At 38.6% G+C, this 16,908-nt stretch overlaps 1 protein-coding gene across 5 annotated transcripts in view; it reads left to right on the top strand.

Moving 5' to 3' along the window:
- PLD1 (phospholipase D1, phosphatidylcholine-specific) overlaps positions 1–16,908 on the top strand; it is a 199,164-nt gene that overhangs the window by 28,335 nt on the left and 153,921 nt on the right. For 2 of the 5 annotated variants that reach the window (XM_004674964.2, XM_004674963.2), the window contains exon 1: positions 5,229–5,301. The exons of 2 other annotated variants lie outside the window; for them this stretch is intronic. The gene's annotated coding sequence lies outside the window, so the exon portion shown is untranslated. Of the gene's footprint in view, positions 1–5,228; positions 5,302–16,908 lie in introns of those variants that run through there. One more of the 5 variants, XM_012733915.1, reaches the window with a different exon arrangement.

Genomic DNA, 16,908 nt, shown 5'->3' with positions numbered 1-16,908 from the left:
TGAAATACACTGCTGAGGGGAGCAGCGGGTGAGACAGGAGAGGTCTGTTGTGCCATGTGGGTCACCTCCCTGGTCAGGGATTGAACCTGTGCCGAAGCTGCAGAGGGTAGCTTCATAGTGCTGCGCTTTAACTTGTTGTGTCACTAGGGATGCTTAATGAATAATATTTAATGAATAAAATTAAGTGCATTTAAATTTAAATGCATAAAATTAAAATGCATGGGAAAACAAAGGAAACCAACTATACTGATATACAATAGCAATATACTGAACAATAAATTTGTAATATTGTAATCACATAATGTATTATACACTAAGAGCTAGCAGCTGTCCAGTTACTACAATAATTTTGAAGAAGTGGTGCGTGGATATGATATTTTAAGATACTTGCAGAATCTGATATGAAAATAGTTTTGATTTCTACTTGTGGCAAGTCACAGCGATGGGTAATTTTAATGTGAATTGTTGCCTACTTTTGTTATGAAGGAAATGCTAAATTTCAAATAGAAATTAATAAAAATTAAGGTGAAATTTTTCTGTACCCATATTCTGAATCTGTGTGAGACACCAGGAACTCTTTGCCTTAAAACTGCATCCTTTTCTCTCGTGTTTTACCTTCTCCAGAGGCAAACTTATTGCACACTACTGCTGCTCCTCAGCAGCACAAGCTTTTTTTGTGCAGTGACTCATGGATGTCCCCTCCGGTCCTCACAGGCACACCAGGACCTGTGGCATACCTATCCTGTACGGCCACTTTGACTTCATGCTCAGCCTCCAAAAGCACTCTTGTCCCTCCCCTGCCAGCCTGTGCATCTTCCTGTGCCCCCACATCTGTCGGTGGCATTAACAACCATTGCATGTGTCGGGGCCCAAGCCCAGCACATCCAAGGAAGGGAGCCAGAAAGTACCACCGCTGCCGGGGCTTCTGCCCCAGCCTCTTAGGGAAAGCATTCAGGTTCAAGTATTGGTCTGCCTTGCCTTCTCCCTGCAATGTCGTCTAAATTTCTACTCGTACAAGGCCTAGTTCCTCCGTACTTATTTTTCCAACATGTACTTTCTGATAACTTTTTGGTTGAAGATCTCTCATGGAGTTTCCTCTTTGTCTCCATGAAGGGACATCACAGGACTCCAGCCTCTCTTGAAGCATTTTCTTCTGTGGTGCCCCAGCTACCTCACCATTTTAGTTCCCTGCAGGTCACCCTTTACCTTGACTCTCTCAGTGAGTAGCTTCACCTGCACATCCCTTACTTGCTTAATTTTTCACTTTTAAAAAATGGGTCTCACTTCTCTGTCTGTTTTGCTAAAAACCTTTTCCTCCTTCAAAAGCACTGTCCACACTCTGTCAGCCATCACCCCTGCCTCTTGCATTTGACCATCGTTTGGCAGCATTTCTTTTTTCTTTCTTTTTTTTAAAAGATTTTATTTATTTATTCATATAGAACTGGGGTACAGGCCAGAGATGCGGAGGGTGAGAGGATTCACCAGAGACAGAGTGGGGAGCAGAACAGGCAGATCGACGAAGTACACTGCTGAAGGGAGCAGTGGGTGGGTCACGAGAGGTCTGCCACGCCATGTGGATCTCCTCCAGGGCAGGCGGGAATCGAACTCATGCAGAAGTGGCTTAAGCTTCTTAGTGCAGTGCTTTAACCCACTGCGCCACCAGGAAGGGCCCTGGCAGCATTTCTTAAGTGGTATGGATTGGTGAGGACACAGTTACTGAGGTACAATCCAAGTCCTGTCCTAACTGATCTTGACTAGGTGCTAATCCTATAGGTGCCTTAATTTTTCACTTTTTAAAAACTGGCTGTTGATTTCCTGGGTGAAATCTGAAACTGGCTGAATGGTTTCACTCATCACAGGAGTGTAAGGGATCAGGAAAAAAACATAAAGCAATTCCAATAAGTTAAAAATGAAAATCTACAAGCAACTATAAGCAGGAGAGATTCTATGGGGAATAGGGTCAAAACTTGGGTGGGAAGAGCACATGGGACTATGGTGATGGCACAGGGGTGAATTGGTGGTGCAAAGTCCATTAGTTTACAGCTGAGACGGAAAAGTGTATAAAATGAAAATGATGTGTTTGTGTGTGTATGTAAAAAGATTTTATATAAAAAGAGAAATAATGTCTATGCAAGATGGGACCCTTAGAAGATTCAGAACAAAGTGAATCACATGAAACTTAAATAATGTCATTAAACTAGCCTGGTAACATATAATACAAATAAATACAAATGAATAATAAAAAAGAAGAAGAAATCTGAAACTGGCCAAGTACATGTAGGGTGAGACCACTCCAAATTAGTAGGTGGAAATTTTAATAAGAAGGGAATTTATATACAAGACATGTCTTAGGCAGCCTGGAGACAATAGCTCTCAGCCCATACCCACCCCTACCCGCCCCCCCCATCTTGTTTTTAGAGGCCTCAACTGGGTTTAGTGACAATACAGTTTAGATAGTCTCAACAACCATCAGATAGTCTCTACAGACCATCGCAAGATGTGTCTAGCGTAGGGAAAGTAAGCAGAATGCACAATTCAAGGTCAGGATAAGGGTGTTTCCAGTCAGAAAGCCTCTGATTGCCCAAGTCCAGCTGTAGGGTCAATCAGTGGTGCCATCCCCTCAGTGACCTTCTCCAACACGGGTATAATAATGCAGTGGTGAGATTACAAAACTCTATAGAACCATGCCTAACTCAGAGTGAAAGCTTGGCTATATTAACAATATATAATACAATTAACATGCATAGTAATAATACAGGTCTCATATAAAAAGTGACTTACATGAGACACAAGGAAGTATTTTTGACAGAAAGACAGGAGCAATTTTGGGGATATGGCCTTTTAACATATTTTAATGTTGTCCCACAAGTAGTTATCTAGTTAAGAATTTTTAAAAAATATTTATTTTTTATGCATACAGAACTGAGAACAGGCCAGAGATGCAGGGGCGATGAGAGGATACACCAGTCAAGAGTGGGGAGCAGAACAGGCAGATGGGTGAAGTACACTGCTGAGGAGAGCAGAGGGCGAGACAGGGGAGGTCTGCCGTGCCATTTGGGTTACTTCCCAGGCTGTCGATTGCAACTTTGCCGTGCTGCGCTTCAACCCATTGCACCACCAGGGAGAACCAAGAATTTAAGCATACTTTTATGTGTCAGAGATTTTGTTGAACTCAGAGAAATTTTTCTTGTAGCTCTTTGGGCAAAGGGGAAATTGATATTATTCATCAGAATATTTCTTTGGGAATGCAAATCAAATGTATGTTTGCAAATCAGGTCCACATAAAAGAGGTGGTTTTTGAATGTAATTCGGTTTTTGTTTGTTTTTGTTTTTGCTTAAACATTTCCATATCTTCTAGAAATATCCAGCTTCTGTGGGAACAAAAATTTTAAAGACCCTTGGCACACATTGTGTATAACACCGATGTGCCTTTATAACTCATCCTTTACTTTTTGTTTTTGTTCCAGCATCACTGATTTTTTTCCTCTAGGGTTTCCCTGGTCAGTCCATTCCTTGGTTTTGCCACTAGGTGGGGTACTGGCTCCTTCCTAAGACATGGACAACTTTTCTTCAAGTTTCTCCTTAAAATATCTGCCTTGACTCCTTTAATCTAAAGTGACCCCAGGAGGAACTTTTGAACCCTGGCCTGGGAGTTGGTGAGGGAGGCAGTTGGGGCAAAGTTTCGATCAGAGAGAGTCTCTGGTCTCTTCATACCTGTTCTTGTTGAGCTAATATGTCAATGATTTATGTTTCTTAAGTTTTGAGTGACTTGAATTTTACTGGAATCTATTAATTTTATATGAATCTAATAAACAAGTGAATCAATTGTTCCTTGGGATATTTGGTCTAATTTTACATTGAAACAAACAAACAAACAATAATATTAGTGACCTTCACCATTGTGTCAAATAGGTCTTAATAAAATAGAAACAATTAGAAATAAAACTATTCTTACAGTTGAAGATTAGGGGAAAATTGTATAATTTTGTGAACACATGTGCAAAAGCTGAGCATGAATTCTTATTCTTCATTAAGCAACAGGTGAAAATTGTTAATTACATTTTTAAGATTTAATTGCCTTATGGGTGTAAAATAAATTTTACAGTCAATATATAATATATATATATTATATATGTAATATAATATATATGTATAAAACACCCTTTAAATTTCTCACTTTGAAACCATAGAGTAATATGATGTCACTTTGAAAGGCAACTGAAACCTTTTTTTTTTTAAGATTTATTTATTTATGCTTACAGAACTGGTACAGGCCAGAGGTGTGGTGGGCGAGGGGATTCACCAGAGACAGAGTGGGGGGCAGAACAGGCCGACTGACGAAGTACACTGCTGAGGGGAGCAGCCTGAGGGTCAGGAGAAGTCTGCCTCGCCACGTGGGTCAGCTCCCTAGCGGGGGATCTAACTCGAGGTGCAGCGGCTTCAGAGAGATTCATAACGCAGTGCTTTAACTCGTTGTGCCACCAGGGAGAGCCCGCAACTGAAACCTTTCTTAACCCTATAAATAAAAACTACATGTAAAAAACCGTAAAACTGAACTGTGAGTGATTGTCAGGTTTACAGACACAAATCAGAATCAGAAGATCGATAAAGTTTTCATTGGAGCTTTAGTGTTTAGAGGTTTTAGGCTTATGTAGTGCTGATAATAATGGTGGTCAGTGACTTTGATTCTCAGAAACAGTACCGTCCTGTGTGTCTCTTGTGTAATATGAAATTGCGGTTCTATATGTTCCTGCACCACCACCACCTCCCTCCCCGCCGCCACCCCTCCCCCAAACCCCCAACACACCCCTGGCTTGGACAACAATTTAAAACTCCTTATATGAACCTAATTGAATCCAGACTCTTGTTTAAGATGAACGAGTCATTTAATACAGGCAGAGCGGGGAGAAAGCAACAGCGTCCTCTGTGTTTGTGTGCTATCATTTTCTTGGGCAGCAAACACAAAATAAAGCCTGCAGCCTTAGTTCATTGTGTAGGTAGGAGTTATTTCCCACAGCTGCTCAGTGCCTATTTAACATATGGGGTGTGGTTTCTAGTTCTTACTAGAGCTTATAGGCTCTCTTGGCTTTGTGGGCTTGACTAGACTTGAGTTACTGCTGTTAGGAAGCCAGCCAAAAAAGGACTTGGGAACAGACTGCTTTCCCAGTTCTTGTGGATTCTCAACAGTCAGTCCCCTCCCCTCCCCCCTCCCTTGGCTCTCAGCTGCTGTGGAGATTAGTTTCATAGCAAGGATTTTCTCTTTAAAGCACTATGAAGCAACTGCTTTCACAGGGGCACCAGGTTAGTAAATAACTATCTGAACTTTCTGCTGCACTGCTTAGTTTTCTTTCTGTCCTCACAGGGCGCTACATTGCAGTCAGCTATTATTTGTGCTGCTGCCTTATTCCTTTAGAAAAGAATGTGAGTGCGTGGATCTTGGAGAAGTGGGGGTGGGGGGGCTCTCTAATTCTCCTTATAATACATACACTGTTTGACAGTATTAAATATAAATATAAGTGGAAGCTGGGAGGAAATGACATTTGGGTGTTGGGGTTACATTCTAGAAATTTGTATTTGTTTGTAAGCATTTTCAGTTTCTTCTCCAGAATTACTTCTTTGTGTCTGTAGGCATCAATTTTATACACAATTGATTTTATCTCTTTTGGACAGTAGGCAGTAGTATGTTGTGGCTTGCTGGTGGCGTCCTGTGCCCTGTGTGTACTTATCTGATGCAAGGTTTTCCCTTGGGCCTACTCCTTAGAGTTACAGTGAAGGAGAATATCACTTTAATGTTCTCTTTGAGACTCTGACATTTGTCTAGAAAGCCTCTTCAAGTACCTATATAACAACCAATGTGGGCAGAGGCTATAGGTGGACGAATCTGAACTGAACCTTTTTCTTAGCTTTCAGTTTTGATTAAGTGATTTGTCAGATTTCCAGATCCCTTTAGGTAAATATCACTGTGAAAATGGAGAGTACATTGGAAAACATAAAAGCATTGCTGGTAGTAATGCAATGAAACTAAATCAATAAAATTAAGTATCCAGAGAATATCTTCCTTAATTTCATTAACTTAAGGATCTAGAGAGAAACTTTATCTTTGTTAATTTGTCACCAAAGCACACCAAACAATATCCATGAAATTGTTCTACAAGGGAAGTTCAATTTGGTGATCTCTTATAGTTGGCGACACGTTATGAACTATACTTACTTTTATGTGGAGTACATTTAATTCAAGTTAATGCTCTAGTTTTTTTTTTTTTTTTTTTTGTTAGTATACTGACATGCTTCTGTTTTTGCCATCTTAGCCTTCTCTTTTTATTTCCTACTGGGAAATACATTATATAGTACAGTGTCTGCTCTTTCAGGTTAAAATAGTAAAATTGCAGGCAAAGAGACAAAGAAAAAGGTACATAAAAAAAATCTTTCCGATGATATGCTAAACATTATTGCTCCCACTTTCCAGCAGTGTGAAGTTATGTGTCAGTTCAGAGTTATAAGATTGACTGGTCTTTATAACTTATGACACAATTATGTAGGGGTAGTTATTGGTTCTGCCTCTATAGTTATCCTCTTTAACAGCAAAACTAGTGTCATTTTAGTTTTCCAAATAAAAAAGCAATTTTTAGGCCCTCCCTGGTGGCGCAGCGGGTTAAAGCACTGCACTAAGAAGCTGAAACCACTTCCGCATGAGCTCGATTCCCGTCTGCCCCGGAGGTGACCACATGGCGTGGCAGACCTCTCCTGACCCGCCCGCTGCTCCCCTCAGCAGTGTACTTCGTCGATCTGCCTGTTCTGCTCCCCACTCTGTCTCTGGTGAAGCCTCTCACTGCCCCTGCAACTCTGGCTGTACCCCAGTTCTGTATGAATAAATAAATAGATTTATTTAAAAAAAAAAAAGCAATTTTTAATTATTAAATGCTATTCATTTAAATTGTACAGTTTAATCGGCTCAAAGCTTTAACTTGAAATTAGAAGATAACAAAAGAGAAAATTCCTCATCTCTACTTAATTTGAACTAAAATATAAAGATGTAATAAAACTAAACTAGTCTGGCAAGAAGAGAATGAGAATTGTAAAGCATGTTCTAAACTCAGGAGATTTGTAGCAACCTGAAGATTTTATAGAAAAATGTAAAGACATTTTACTCATTGATTTCTTATTTGTAATAGGTATGGATAAAAGTCTTTAAAAGTTTACATAAAGCTCATTTATGTAGGCCTCAGATCTGTTTCTTCAAGTGCCTCACAGCCTTTTCATGTAGAGATGATAGCAAAACAAGATATCACAGAATAGAAATAGAAATCAACAGCATGACAAAGTACAGAATAAGGAAAAACTCCCTAAAAGCCAGAATTTAGGTTTTCCCTAAAGGATATTCTTTAAAATAAGTTTGCTCTGAACACATGAAGAAAACCCAGACTGTATAGTAGAGTTTCAATGTCTGTAATTTTGGTGTAAAATAAACAAATCTTATTATTGATTCTGGGTTTAGAACATGCTTTACACTTCTCATTTTCTTCTTGCCAGACTGGTTTAATTTTATTACATCTTTATCTTTTAGTACAAATTAAGTTGAGATGGGAAATTTTCGCATTTTTTATCTTCTAATTTCATGTTAAACTTTGAGCTGATTAAACTGTATCCAACATGCTTTCTTGTTTATCTTCAAAGTGCTTTGAACTCTCAAATTTCAGGTGACTTGTGAACCCAACTGGTGATCTGGAAGCATGTGATCCTGTTTTCTTTTAAAATAAATTTGAGTTTTCAAGTTGAGTCAAATCATTAGGCAAGCTATTATCAACATGAATTGGCCCACACCCCCAAAAATGGGGAAAATGGAATGGCAATAAGTGATAAGAACACTGAGGAAAGATATATGGATAACTAGGAGTAATCATGATATTTTCTGACTTCTGAGCTTTAATAAATTTTCACCTGTCAACCATTGCCTTTGCAACTTAGATACCTGTCATTCCACCCCTACCTCTTTATCTTCACAGTGCCGTTTTGCATTTTGGGAGGTAATAGCTATTGAGCTGCAATTTCTTTCCTTATCAGATTCATGTGAATCTACAGTAAACACTGTGAAGCCTGCCCTTTCATGCCACACGCCCTGGATTCTTGCCCTTATCTCTCCTCATTGAATGTGCACGTGGGTTCTGTGTTTACATATCAGAAATTGGGGACAGAAAGTGGGAAGATTGTGATGCGACCTGTCCCAGAAGTTCACTGTTTGAAACCTGCTCCAGAAGTTCACTATTTGAATAGTGACAGTAAACACTAAATTCCCAGAGGGATAGCAGAGGCTGAGCACAGGTCTTTTTTTTTTTTTTTTTAAAGATTTATTTATTTGTTCATACAGAGCTGGGGTATAGGCCAGAGGCTCAGGGGCGGCGAGAGGCTTCACCAGAGACAGAGTGGGGAGCAGAACAGGCAGATTGACGAAGTACACTGCTGAGGGGAGCAGCGGGCGGGTCAGGAGAGGTCTGCCACACCATGTGGTCACCTCTGGGGCAGGCGGGGATCGAACTCATGCGGAAGTGGCTTTAGCTTCTCAGTGCTGCTCTTTAACCCTCTGTGCCACCAGGGAGGGCCTGAGCACAGGTCTTTACCATCAGAGTGGATCTGCCGAGCACCTCCCCAGTGTGGAAGAACCCAATGTAAGCTTGACCCTCATCCACTTCTTAGATTGACAGTAATAGTTATGACTGAAGTCATAGAGGGGGTGGTTACAGTAATAATAATAACCAACACTCAACAACAGCATCCCCTTCACACCTTGTTCTGAGCCTCCTATATAAGCCTCACCACGACTCTTATCTACTATAAATAACCATTTTATGGTTAAGAAAGCTGGCCTTGGGAAGGTTACAGAATTTGCCCCAAGTCATACATCTAGGTAGAATAGCAGTATAGTGCTGAGAAGAGACTTTGTGGCAGGGAAAACAACTGATTTTGTTGGGAAATATATTCCACTGCTTTTTATGAACAAGATGCAACGATGTAAATATTAACATCTGTGCTGCTTTTCATGCGGAGATGCTTCTGCTAACACACTGTCATGTCCTTTGTTTTCTTTCCACCTGGAGGGGGTGAGCTCATGCTCTGTTTTCTTACCTCTTCTGCTGGAACCAGAGGCAAGACCCTGGTAAGCAATGGCGGTATATAGAGGTGACCGGTGACCAGATCGGAGACCCATGGTGACCAGTCCACATGGAGAATGAACCCACTGTCTCCTAATGATTTCAGTGTATTTTCAGACTTTTAAAGGCTAAAATGATAAAACTACTTACGCAAAGAACTTGGACCTTCTGATTGTTTAGTTTTAATTTGGCCTAGTTGAGTGGCCTCTTTGTTTGTGGTATGATTTCCTGCTGATAATCAAAGCTCTGATTTGTCATATTGAAGAGGAGGGAAAGCCAAGAATAGGAGACTTTTATTTCCTTTAAAAACATACTTGTTTACTAGAAAAACACTGAGCAAAAACACTAGATTTGGCTAAAATTGAAATATGTGACAAGTAAACCTGGAGTCTTCAATAATATGTAAATATATAGTCTAGAGAAATTAAGGAGCAAAGTAAAAAAAAAGAAGAAAAATCATACATTTAAAGTTCTGTTATTTGGTTGGAGAAGCACTTTCCAACTAAAGTGCTTCTTTGGTTTTTCTGTTTTAAGTTAAAACAGAAAAAGGTTAACACTTGCCATATAGGAGTATAAAACTGTGCTCTTTAAATCATTTGTTATCATGAAAAGTTGGAAATAATAAAAATAAACAGTATTTGGAAAAAAAGTTGCCTGGTGGACCTTTATGCAATAGCTACAAATTTATTTGAAAAATTATAATAGAAAATGGTTCATGTTGATTTTAAGATAAAAAGCTGAATGTCAATACACGCATCACATGCATATCTTTCATGTTTACAATGTGTTTACCGAGTTTGTCCTCTGTGGGAGAGAGAAGAAGTGCGGTCTTCTTAAGTTGATAGGGCTTTAGAGTTATTTTGAAGGTGGGATTGCTGTTGTTTTGTATTTTCTTACTTTTTTTTTTTAAGATTTATTTATTTATTCATACAGAACTGGGGTACAGGCCAGAGGCTCAGGGGCGGTGAGAGGCTTCACCAGAGACAGAGTGGGGAGCAGAATAGGCAGATTTACGAAGTACACTGCTGAGGGAAGCAGCGGGCGGGCCAGGAGAGGTTTGGCTCGCCATGTGGTCTCCTCCGGGGCAGGCGGCAGGCGGGAATCGAACTCACGCGCAAGTGGCTTCAGATTCTCAGTGCTGTGCTTTAACCCGCTTCGCCACCAGGGAGGGCCTTTCTTACATTTTTTAATAAATATAAATATGATTATAAATATGACTATATAGGAACAAATTAGTCATAGGAGAAAAGAAGTGAGGACAAGATATGCCATAATTTAATCATAGGATGACATACTCTGTTGATCAGACTCGAGGTAATGCTAATTATTCCTGCAAGTTTTATCTTTTTTTTTTTGGACCCTTTGGTTTTCCTATATTTCTTCTATAAGTAAAACCATCTAATATTTTTCTTTTTCCTTTTGACTTATTTTACTGAGCATAATCCCTTCCTGCTCCATCTATGTTGCTGTGGATGACATGAGTTTATCTTTGATTGCTAAATAGAACTTAATTGTGTGTATGTACCACATCTTCTAAGAATGATTTTAATTTCCTCAACTAATTTGTAAAAGTTGGTTTGGTAATGTTTCCCTTAATAAGAACTTACTATTTTGTAGTAAAAAAATAAAAATTGTTTAGGAGTGACAAGTTAGAATTTTGTAAAGGACTTTTACTTTGAAGAACAAATGTTTTATTGCCTCTATGCATTATTTTAGAAAACTGTCTTGATTTTTATGAATCACATTTAAATCTTTAGTGAGTTATTATAGCTAACCAAATTATTAGGCAGATAGTTTATTTAATGAGGGATATGGGAGGAAGCTAATTTAAATTCTCCAAGTATCATTCAAAATAAGACACATTCGTAGATTTCCACTCCATCCAGATGTCTTGATAATGCCTCCTGGGTCTAAGAGCAATGGGTAATGCTAAGAAACAAACAAGTCGACACACTGAGGCAATCCTTAGAAAAGATAATTCTATTGGAATAATGAAGATGGAAGAAAATATGGAATAGCATAATTCAGTATAATTCATTCTCTCCCCTCCTTGTTTTACAGATGAAGTCACTCTTTGAGAGTTTCAGATTTGCCCATTGCTGTTATTTCTAATACTGCATTCTATCCATTTAAAAACTTTTTAGTAGTGATCAATGACATCATATTTATGTTCTCCTGGTGAAAAGCAACAGCTAATACTATTTAGCACTTAACCTGACATTGGAGAAAAAAGCTGAAGATCGATTACTGTTTCACAATAACCATTCACAGGCATGATTCTTCTCTTCATTGTTGTTTGAACATTTTTTCTTAGGTACAGGCTTACTTAGCACACATCTGGTTTCCATGTTTGTTCTGGAAGCCCACAGGAACATGGAATGGCTAGAGAGCACTTGATACTTTACCCTGGAAATTATTATTTTTTTTTAAAGATTTACTTATTTATGTATACAAAAACTGGAGTACAGGCCAGAGGTGTTGAGGGTGAGAGCATTCACCAGAGACAGAGTGGGGAGCAGAACAGGCAGATGTACTGAAATACACTGCTGAGGGGAGCAGCAGGTGAGGCTAGAGAGCTGCCCCTTATGGGTCAGCTCCCTGGCCAGGGATCAAACTTGTGCTGTGGTGGCTTCGGAGAGCTTCATGGTGCTGTGCTTTAACCCGTTGTGACACCAGGGAGGGTCTGGAAGTGAGTTTTAAACAACTTTATTGGTATACAATTTGCATGTCATATGTTAACACACTTACAGTGTGCAATTCAATGGTTTTTAGGATATTTACACATTACGTAATCTACCTTTACCACTTTTTCACCACCCCAAAAAGAAACCTATATCCACTCTTTCTTCTCTTTCCTGTCTGCTCTCCAACTCTAGACAATTTTATTCTGCTTTCTGCCCTTCTAGATTCACCCATTCTGAACATTTCACATGAATGGATCTTTTAAATTGGTGAGAAAGCTGGGAAATTTAATTGGATGCTCAACTACCACTTAGGCACACATGACTTGATTACTGTGTGAGCACTATCTTTTCAATAGTGTTCTAAAGTGTGAAATTATGGCCAAGTGAATTCATTGTTACCACATATTTATTAGGCTAAGTGACTTGTTTTCTGTAATCCCTATATTCAGGAGTCAAATGATAACATATTCAAATTATAAAAACACATGGGAGTGTATGAGATCCCATTAATATGAAATTGTTGGATTAGATTACTGCATGCTTGTTGGCTAGGACTTTGTACTTACCTTTTAGGGTTCCTGTGAAGAATGAAATGAAATATATATATCTATTCCTACTATCACAATGCATGATACATAATGTTAAGTGATTGTTAGATATTGCTGTTATTAGTACCATTTATAATAAAATGTAGGACTTTATTATAAATGACTATTATTATAAATGGCTTTTTGGGATTTTATTATAAATGACTTTTCTTAGATTAAAAGTAGTGTCACCTGGAGAAAAAGACTGAAGGACTTTCTGTCACTTCTCATGCTCCTGACTTTTACTTATTAACAGTGTCCACTAATTTCTTGATGTAAGGTGCTGACTCGGGAAAAATTAATACTTACCACCTTTGCTCAGAGATATTTAGATAAAACGACTATAATATTGACAGTACGGTTGAATTGGGATTCAAGTTATAGTAGGCTTAAAATGGCAGTTGTGCAACTATACCAGGTCAGGCAGGTTCATGGTTGATTTGGGTATATGGAAAAAGAATCTTGGAGCGACACAGGTGACCAGATATACAAGCAGACCAGCAGGCCAGAGGCAGGCATGCAGCAAATGAGCCTCCTAGCTCCTGGCAGGTCCATGATCTCTCTGATCTCCCTGAGCTCCAGCTTCACAGTCTCGGTGTGTGCTCCTTGTCCTTACTCCCAAGCACTTTTTGTAGTATCGCATTCTCATGTAGGGGTAATGAAACCTGGTTGGAAAACAAAGCTGCAGGTAGTGGCTACCCGGCTGGCAGTGGAAGGCAAGAAGGAACCTGAGTTAGTCCATGTTCTTTACACCAGTATTCAAATAAATACCGATAAGAAGAATGGGAAAAATTTTGCTTCTGTTTTTAATCTTAGTTTTTTCACAGAAATTGAATAGTGGCTATTCCTGAAAGCATGGATATAGAATTAATTTTAAAAAATATGTGGAACAGCAAGAAAACAGCCTACATCTGACGGAAAGAATATGGATTTCTTCCAGATTTTTCTGTCATTCACTAAACTTGTCATTCACTAAACTTGTCCATATCTTAGCTAACTTGATTTGGATCCACTGGAAAATTCTACATGGAATATATCTGAGAGACAAAGAACTTGCAAAATGCTTATATGCTGCGGTTCCATTTCATTCTTCTCCACTCTGTGGACCATCAGAGGTAGTGTTTTTTTTTTTTTTTTTTTTTTGCCACCTGAGCTTGAATTTGCCAATTTGTTTCATTCAAATTGTGTTTCTGGCTTCCCTGTGAATTGTTACAATATCAGGTAAGCTAGTGTATCCATCTTCTTCACCTATCACTTTTCATGGATTTGTGCTCACTTTTCCCTGGACAGAGAAGCCCATGCTAGTGGAAGCATCCCCACTAATCTAGGTTTGGAGGAAGAAGGGCAGGGTTGCAATTCTGTAGCTGACTAGGAAGAACGAAGCAGTCTGACACCAAGAAGGCTTTTCTGTGGTGTGCTGACACAGCGCTTTTGGGAAGCTTTCCATTTCCTTGGACTCTTCTATTTCCTAGAGAGCTCCAAGTGCTGGAAAATTCTTTTTGCTTGAGTGATAAGGGTTGCTCTAGAATATCCATCCCTGTGTTTCAGTTCTACCCCCTAGAACCACAGAACAAACATCTAATAATACCCACATATTTGAAAGGCCTCTTATTTTTGTTTAGTCTGAAAACTCCAGATGCCTTCCACCATTTCTGGCAATATCTTGTGTTTCAGGTTTTTCTCCACCTTGGTCTCTCTTTTCTGACTGCCCATGATTTTCCCTGGTTGTTCTGTGGCCCTCGGACAGAAATAGTCCTACAAATATAACTGACTAGTAGGTTAGGATTATCAGCTATTTTCCCAGGATGCTGCTTTTCTGATAAGGCACCTAAACTTGTCTGATATCTTAAAAAATCAGAATATTGGCACATGCCTTTCTGCAGGGACAATAGATCTTTTCAGGTCATTGTGCCAAAGTGTTTTATGTTACTTATTTCAGTGTTCACCATACTGAGATTTACATTACTATTACATTCCCTTGATTTTAAGATACTGTTCATGGCAAGATAAACTGTCAATTAAATTGCAGATTTTCAGGGAAAATATCATCACATAAAGTGTAGACATAACATACAATAGTTGTGCCAATTTCAGAAAGTTTAAAATGTGTATTGGGGGATGAGGACCAAAAGAACATCATAGATTCAAGAAATCAAGTCCATTGTGAATAGGGCAGGAAGAGATGAAATATGACTTAGACTCAAGGAAATAAGATATTTTCATTATATTGATGAAGAATCCAAGCTGAGAAATCACTTGCCATTAACGGTGGAAGGGAGATATCCAGCCCTCTAGCTGTCTTGTGTATCCCCAACATCTGCCCTACAACCCTGCAAGGAACCCAGAGGGACATTCATTGCACTGGCTCATTCTCAGAAAACAACTGTCAGTCCAGGCAACCCCAGTCTACCTTTGTTTGTATGTCTAAACCTAAATGCGGATGTTTACTTTTATCTTTGGCATTAAATAACTTTCTGTATATCCCCCTAGTTTTAAAATGTGTTTATGAAATTTAAAAAAGTATAAATATTTTTATGGATCTGCAAACATAGTACACAGTTATGCCTGAAGGTGGGATCTTAACAGTACAACCAACAATGAAGTTGGGTTATTGCAGATGTTGCTAGTGTTTAACAGAATCTCTGACTGGTCTACTTCAGACTGGCAGATTGTGCCTGAGGCATGTAGGTTACTCGGTCAAGGCTTCCATGCTATAATAGTTAATGTGTACCTGTGTGTTTCTGTGGCCTCTGGACTCGGCCTTGAGTAGGAATCCTTGAGAGCCTCCCACCCTAAACTTTGCTCTGCTTCCTGCTTGCTGTCTGCCCGTGAGCACGCAGTGTCCTTTCTCTTCCCTTATTGTAAAATAAAATGCCGCATTGTTTGTTATAGTTCGTAGAACATGTGAATCTAGATTATGACTCATAATGGTAACAGAATAAATGGATTGATAATTAAAAGCGTTTCTTTTTATTGATCCATTGTGGTTAAAGGAGACATTCTGTGAACATTTTAGTAGCTATTTGGATGATTAATGAAAAATAAATAAATTCTAATTGTTCTAGTCAGCAATGAATAACTGAAGGATTTAAGGAAAGGAAAGTGCCTGGTAGATTTCAAATAACAAAAACTTTAGAACTCAGGAAGAGAAAGGATTCTATCTGCATGCAATGCATTGTCTTAGTTCTGTCAAGATTTGTGACTAATATATATACATATATATATATATATTTAATTTAAAATGTGAATAAAGGAAAAGTCAAATGTACATATCACCGTCTACTAAGACAACTTTTAGTTATGTACATGGTCTCAGTGTGGAGTTACTGGGGTTTTATAGCGCTATTTAAACAGGTAAAATATAGAGAGTAAAAATCAAATCCATCAAATGCATTCTTTATATTCTAACTTATAGCTAACATAATATATATGTCAGTAAAAGGACATTTACTATCTTCCCCTACCTGACTAAAGTTATAGGTAATTTTCTGTGTGAGTAAGTTGTGCCATTTAAAAAGAAAATCACCAACCATATTGAAAGACCTCAAGTTTTAAAGTCAGATTTAATTTTCCTTTCGTGTTACATTTCATTAAAAAAAACGTGTTACTATTTAAAAAGGTAAAGTTACTTTAGGCTAGTTTCTTCCTGTCACCAGATCTTGAGTCTTAGCAATAAGAGGCCTCTGTTTTTTTCCCTAGTGAGTGATTGATTCAGTATTTGCCTAAGACTTAATGTATTTTTATTTGCTAGATGATACATGCTTCCAGACAAAAGATCTGGAAATGTTACAAGGAAAGGAAGTATAGATATACTCCCAGCACATTCAATTCTTGTCTCTAACGCCAGTTCTTAAGGAATCTTTATAGGTCCTTTATAACTCAGTGTGCCATTATCCAGGTGAGTAAAGGTCCTGGAAAGCTAGCTTTGTTCCGATGAGTAGAATGCTTCTCTCATGCTTCTTTCATATCCTCTTTTCAGACCTTCTTTTCTCCTGTCATAAAGTCAATGTATCAGTTTGGAGCTACTAAAAAACCAGTGTTTGTATCATTCAGCTAAGTATTTGCTAAAATACAGATCATCTATTTTAGGGACATGACCTATGATCTCTAGGGTGCTGCCTATATTTCTTGTCCATGGACTAAACTTTGAGTAACAAGGATCCTGAGGTTTCTACTGTCACTTGTCCCAGCAAGACAGGGGGTAGGAAAAGGTAAGTGATAAAACAGTTACTATATGGGGGAGCATTGATTTGCTATGCTTTCTTTGGCCAATGCTCAGTTGAGTCCAGAGGGGTTCTTAACTGTCCTCGCTCTGATACTCAGAAGTTGAATTTGGGTACATTACTAATCATTTTAAACCTTAGTTTCTGGGTTTTTGACATGTAGATCATATGAAAATCTACTTTATAAGGCTATCGTGATAGTTAAATAATATGATAAATATAAATACTTAGTAAGTGCTAAGTTAGCAGTTAACTGTTAGTAGTAATA

This window comes from Condylura cristata, unplaced genomic scaffold (genome assembly GCF_000260355.1).
Source record: "Condylura cristata isolate star-nosed mole 26May11 unplaced genomic scaffold, ConCri1.0 scaffold00003, whole genome shotgun sequence".
Classification (NCBI taxonomy): domain Eukaryota; kingdom Metazoa; phylum Chordata; class Mammalia; order Eulipotyphla; family Talpidae; genus Condylura; species Condylura cristata.
This window is presented reverse-complemented; position numbering and strand designations above follow the sequence as displayed.